Source organism: Ruditapes philippinarum, unplaced genomic scaffold, assembly GCF_026571515.1.
Source record: "Ruditapes philippinarum isolate M1 unplaced genomic scaffold, ASM2657151v2 ctg568_1_1_1_1, whole genome shotgun sequence".
Taxonomy (NCBI): domain Eukaryota; kingdom Metazoa; phylum Mollusca; class Bivalvia; order Venerida; family Veneridae; genus Ruditapes; species Ruditapes philippinarum.
Window position 1 is genome coordinate 368,814 of NW_026859558.1, and position 7,311 is coordinate 376,124.

Genomic DNA, 7,311 nt, shown 5'->3' on the forward strand with positions numbered 1-7,311 from the left:
ATTTAACTAAGTGGATAAACAGGGAAGTGGATGAGCGACAGATCTGAAATCAAATCCCACAGTATGGGACCATATGTCAATGCTGTATGCCAAATATCAAGAGGCGGTGATATAAGTAGTTGCTGAGAAAAATGTTACGAAAATTTCCAAGCATTGACCATTAATGTCGAAAAATCTAACTAATTTAACTAAGTGGATAAACAGGAAGTGGATGAGCAACAGACCTGAAATCAAATCCCACAGTATGGGACCATGTGTCAATGCTGTATGCCAAATATCAAGAGGCTGTGATAAGTAGTTGCTGAGAAAACTGTTACGAAAAATTCCTAGCATTGACCATTAATGTCGAAAAATCTAACTAATTTAACTAAGTGGATAAACAGGAAGTGGATGAGCGACAGACCTGAAATCAAATGCCACGGTATGGGACCATGTGTCAATGCTGTAGGCCAAATATCAAGAGGCTGTGATAAGTAGTTACTGAGAAAACTGTTACGAAAATTTCCTAGCATTGACCATTAATGTCGGAAAATCTAACTAATTTATCTAAGTGGATAAACAGGAAGTGGATGAGCGACAGACCTGTAATTGAACCCCACGGTATGGGACCATGTGTCAATGCTGTATGCCAAATATCAAGAGGCTGTGATAAGTAGTTGCTGAGAAAACTGTTACGAAAGTTTTTTTCCCCGCCCGCCGCCCGCCCGCCGCCCAACATTCACCATACTATAAACCGGGTTTGCACCAGTGCATCCCGGCCAAAAATGACCAACACAGAGAGCACCGTGCTTATCCAGTTACGCAGGAATGTGCAAATGACGCAGGAATTGTGCAAAACTAACAAAGTATTGTGCAATTTAGTGGCTAAAACAAGCACCGCGATAAGTAAATGGTCCAATATTTTTTATTGTACACCGAATTGGAAGAAATGAGTTAGCGCATACGGTTGCAGAGACATTATACTTTAAACCTTATCAAAAATATTTCCATGAAAATGATTAGTTTTCAACATTATTCGTGGAAATGACGACCTGACTAGCGTATTGATGGCAATTTTTTAGTTTCGTTGATATCTTAAAATACAATAACATAAAGATTATATATTACTTCATGATTTTTTATATTCTGTGTATTTGAGACATTTTCCAATCTTCTCGTACCAAATAACACTTAATTTAGCAGATAAAAAGTATTTGAAGCCATTTTTACGAGGTTAAGCCGAATTAGTGAATGAATCACTGAATCAACGCCGGCTACATCATTTAAAGTAGCTAAATCCTATTTTACCAGCTTTCTTCTATTGTTAGACGACACTTGCAGTTTGACAAATGTCTTAGGTATATAGAATATGAAAAAATAAAGTTTTAAATGTGTTAAATGTACACATTTATTTGGCAAAACACAAAAGTCACATATATAACAGTAATCAGGATGTCTTTCTAACGAATAATCTAAATAAGTAAACATATTCTAGGAAAAAATTGTAATGCTGGTTAAAGTATAATGTCGGAGCATACATATGCGCTAATTCATTTCTTTAAATTTTTTTATTTAGAATAAAATATTTTGGTTTGTTTACTTACTAAGGACTTCGTTTTGGCAATAGCATTGCACATATTCGACGTTACTTTTACTTAATTGCACATTCCTGCGTTACTGGATATGCACGGTGAAATGGGTGCAATGCTTTTCACTCAAATCTGGTTAAGAATAACACAAAAATATGAGTTTCTGAAAATAAAGCTTAATTATCTTTTGCATATCTTTCTGTTTTAAAGTACCCAAGCTGATCTTTTTTATGAATTTCACATCTTTTTGACCTCAGAGGAGTTCCTTTAAACCTCAATTGAAATATTTCAGATTTTTTGTTTTTTTCTTTCACAAGGTCGCCAGCTTATCATGCAGTGTATCCGCTTGTTAGGTGGGGTCCTTTGCATTTTCATCTATTCAAATATTTTTTTCTGAGTTTTTCTATTCCTATGTAGCGGGAAAGGAAACTAAACCTATGCTATGGCTTAATTACCAATTTCTCCTCAAGTGACCAACTTCTTATCTGATTTGATTTCTGAATCAGCAGTGTGGGACAAATGACCACAAGACTTAAAGTCCGAGGTCAGTTTTAGTCAAATCGCAGGAAATTACGTTTTATGTACAAGATACAATGTATATAGCATGATCCTGTACAACAGTCAATCGCGAAATTATAAAGCAATATATGAAGAAATGAATAAATATTACAACACTAGCTGAAAGCTTACAAACAGAGAAAACAGAATCTCAAAAGAACGCCCAACACGGAAAAATAATGTTGCAGACTTGGTTTGATTGGACCTTTGTTCATGGCAATTGCAAATTATTGTCTACACCCCCTAGTACCGCCTTGAGCAGAATTCAATATTTAAAGATTGTGAACTTTTGAAAAAAGAAATATCCGCAGATGTGTTCATACGGCGGTTATCATGGAACCTTCAATGTATTACTGTAGTGTCATTTCATAAAAAGCGGCGTATGATCCCAAAGTAAAAGAATGTGTGTGCTCTTAACAGGAAAAAACGGGCGGATTAAAATAAAGTGGACCTTTGAAAGGGGATCGAAGTTATGAAGCCTGCATACCATAAATAGGATGTCAAAAACAAACTTTAAAAAGCAGACAATATATCATAAAGATGTTCATACATAATTTAAATAGGAATACTGTAACCACCCATGTTTAAAAGGATCTATTCCAAATATGTTCGTCAAACAGTAAAAGATAGTTTGCAAATCACTATACTATTGCTTAAATGTTTGGGAAAACATTTGAGATAAGCGATGAGGTTTCCATTGACTTGTTATTTTACGGTCATATTGACGTACAAAATTTTGTTGTAAATATTAGTATTGTTACTATTTTTGTTGTGTGATTTTGCGTAACTTAAATCAAATGTTATTAGTATTCTTGGTATCGAAAAACAAGTTATTGTTGTCAAAATTGCTGGTTAATTCAATGTCGATAATACCTCGTACAAGCATTTAAGTAATTTAAGTTACATTATGCACATCAAATTATCAGTGGTACTAATCATCTTGTACTATACATGTTAACCCATTGAAAAGAAAGTATATTAGAATAAATGTAGCATTATCTGATTTTATCATGGTATATGGTATCAATAATAGCCTGAATATAGCAGTCACCGGCCAACAATAGTCATATTAGCTAAATCTCTTTGCTCGCCACTATATTAGTAGACTGTACAATTAAATCCCTACAAGTCATTGCAATATTAACTATTTACATATCATCATTAGATGTTATTATTATTATACGAATGCAAAATGCTGAATAACATGCTTAAATAATAAAAAAATCATTTTCTGCACTTGCGTTAAATTGTTTTAAATTTTTCATTGTAAGAAACTAATGCCTTTTTGTTAACATTTTTTTTTTAAATTTTCATTTCCAAACATTACTGTTCTCGAGCATTTATTTAAAAGTGTTTGCATTTAAGAAAAGAGAAACTTGTTTCTGTGTAAAGCATCATACTTCAATTATAAGCGGTAGTTTTTTCATCCTTGGACTGCTGATTTTCTTCCTCAGTTTAATTTGGATTTGTTCGTTAGTTATTTAGCCTGAAAATGTCACGTCAGGAAAGGATGGAAGTTATTAAGACATCATATTTTGACGTCATTCACCACATGACAATTATTAAATTATCGCGTTCACCATATGCATATTGCTAAATTCAGCCTATTTTCTAGTACGAAAATAACTAGTCAATAAATATTTCTGAAGATCTGGATAAGAACAAGTTGTTACCAAAATGAACAATGCATATATCTACAGAAACTATTTCAAATGTATCTGGAACGTCGGAGGCTGATCGTACCTGAAAATCTTGAAATTCGTTATAGGACCTATACTCCAAAAGAAGTCTTGTTGTCATATGGTTACAGTTTTATAATGTAACTTTAATTACATTAAATGTTAAATGTTTGATCATTTTGAATGATTTGATCTTGATGAATCATCGGGAAAACTTAATGTATACCCTCTGGAATGATTTTCCTTATAAAATAGTCATTGTATCTCGAAAATACCAAATGTGTTGCATTATATCAAGAATAAAAAACGAAAATGTATGTTTAAGGGCACAGTTACACAGACGGTCGGTCCCCAATCGGTCATTTAATTTTAAACTCGCTGTTATGATCGGTTGTCATGCGTGATTTTATTTCTGGTTTTCTGTGTAAACGGCCATCGGTGACAGAAAGCAAACTCAAACGAGAATTGGTCGATGATTAAATGCTGAAATACTTTTGGTTTTTATCGTTTGTAAATCGGAGCTAAATCGGGCGTAGCGCTGATTAATCGGTGTTTGATAGCTAGTCATCAGTGGTTAAACACTTTCCGTCAGATATAACCGGTGATTCATATTTGGTTATCTTTGTCCGATCGGCGATATCGGTGATTAAGAGCCTGCATATCTCGTGATATAGTTTGCTGTCGGTTATTTTTAAAATATTTTCACCGATCGAGAATTATAAACGTGTTTAAAAATCCCAATCGGTAATTTTTCACCGATGAAACTTATCTTTCCCAAATAGCAGTTGATAGGTGTTAAACAGGTGACCAATATGTGATACGTTGTCATCAGTTCACTCCATAATTTGGCTATAATGGATATTCAAAATAACCTTATGGTACAATCTAAAACTGTCACATTATTATACAAATAAAATTTCAGTTTAGTCATATTTCATATGTAAACAATGTTGTTTCTATTGGAAAAATGCCTTTTTCTATATTATTTAATATACGAGACTCCTGTCATAAGTCAATCCTATTATTGGACAGGCGTGGGTGTTATGTGAATCTTTCCATTATTTGTCCGTTAAAATCAAGTATAGTTTAACCTGATTACCTAATATTTGTATGAAAAAGAAAATCAGTGTTGTTCGCATTGAGAAAAAATAGCTTTGTTTTCTATATAATTTGATCTACGATACTCGTGTAAAAAGTCATTCTATTTATAGACGAAAGGCGTGGGTGTTATGTAAAGCTTTCAAATACCGTTAAAATTAAGTACAGTGTTTGATTGATTTTCTTAATTATTTGCATCTTAGTCTGTTCTTTCAGAAAAGTAAATTAATTTACATACTTCTTCAAAGAATGAGCATCTTAAATTGAAAATTAGCCAGACAAATGTCAATTTTACCAGACAAACAGTGAAACTTTTATAGACCTAACCTTCACTTCTCGACATTTTAAACTGTAAATATTATATAAATAACAACCTTGAAAATTGCTTTTCCAAATGGCATTGGTCTCTTTATACAATATCACACTGTTTTATTACTTGAACTTTGTCTGGTGAGGTATAAGAAACAGTTGAGATCTGTAGATAGTAAGTAAATCAGATTATATATCAGCGGTTCAGCGGCATGCATTTTGTCGTGTTTATTCTTATAACCAAAGACACTTGTAAGAGTACATATATACTACTTTCACTTTACGTTGTTTTATCATTCGCCAATGTTAGAAAACTTTATTTTACAAAAGGAACTTTATATGCACACACCATAAAAAATGTTTAAATATGCATTTTTCTTAATATCAAATCAATATTTATACAAATAATCTATAAAACAAATTTGCACTTGTAAATAATTAGATTTATATCATTCTTCATTTTATTTCTTCCATATCTTTTAAAATACATTATCACAATTAAAAGCGTTCAAATCCTAATTATTATAATGATCACCTTTTTTAACATAGGGAAACAGCGTTTATGAGATCTTAATGAAAACATTATTATAATATTGGTTACATCTGTTAATTGAAATGAAAATTCCATTTCGACTTTTCAGTTAATTACACGTATCGTTTATTTCTATACTGGAAATATGCCCTATATATCATTTGCATACAAATGCCCCTTCGTTAGATTTTGATTTTCTTTAAATATATAAAAGATTATGTCTTCTTCGAATCAACTTATGTTTTTCAAAAACCAATACGTGTAGCGTGAACTGCTTCGGTATCTTCAAAGTGGAAGAAGAATTGTAGTAATATGAAAGATTAAAGGAATTCCACTGAGGTCCAAAAACCTTAAAACGTGAATGATAATTTTCTTATGTAAACATCCGGAGAACTTACACAGAAATGAATGCAAGTAGTAAAAACATAGCAACGCTTTTCAATTGCGTGTGTTTTTTACAATTAGAATAGCTAATCTGAAAAAAATGAAGTGACCGAATGATCTGCAATTTTGCACACAAGTTATTTTTCTAAACCTACGTTAAATGATCCATTAATCTATTACTCTTAGACAATTATTTCAAGTTCCGTCATGTGAAAAAAAAACGTCAGTGGAGCACCTTTCCTCTGCTATAATTTGTAATGGTATCATGTGCAGTAACAATCTAATACATGACACATAATCAATTAAAACATGTAAGCTGATATACTTAGACAAATGCTGCAAAAAGATACTTATACTCTAGGATAATATTGATATGTGATGGTTGCTTCTTAATAATACTGTTTATCTTTTTTTTATGTAAGCGGATCAATTATTTTCCACCATTGATTTAATTAACAGCCTTTTTAGTTTTTTATTTGTGAAACTTTAACCCTGATATTTGTTGGAGGCGTTTGTATTAGCTTAAATGTCAGTCCGCTTTTCTATATGAGAAAATAGTAATACTGTTTGTGCAAGTAATTGAATTTGCAAGGATTGAATTGGCAAGGATATCATATTTTCATAAAGTAATTAAATCAAATATGAATGCACCTTACTTGTAGATTGCTTACTTGATAAGTGTTCATCAAAGATATAATAGATTTGAGCGGAACACTGTTGCTTTCATGGTAATTATTTAATGATGAGAAACCATTGGAAACACATGCTTGTGAAAATGTATCTGATTTAAAAGCTTGAGATACCTTGTTACTATAATTGTAAATAAATAATAAACATGACTGGAACTTTAAAGGAGCATGACTTCAAATAAATGCTAATTTTCATGAAATTTTGAAAATGAATTTAAAGTGAAATATTGTAAATGAATTAACACACTGCAATCGGCGCTTAAAATCCACGAGAATACTAGCAAAAAGAGGTTAAAATATCTAAAAATAGCCCTAACTGCGATAGTAACGCAGTAGAAATATGGTGATTAGAAACATTATTCGCAAATTATATATCAATTATTGCTTGAGTTTTGATTGTTCTATTCTTATTAAAATCTTAGTACAATTTATTCAAGTTTAATTTTCTTGAAATATTTTGTCTGATATGGAGGCATGGAGCTTTCAGGATAAAG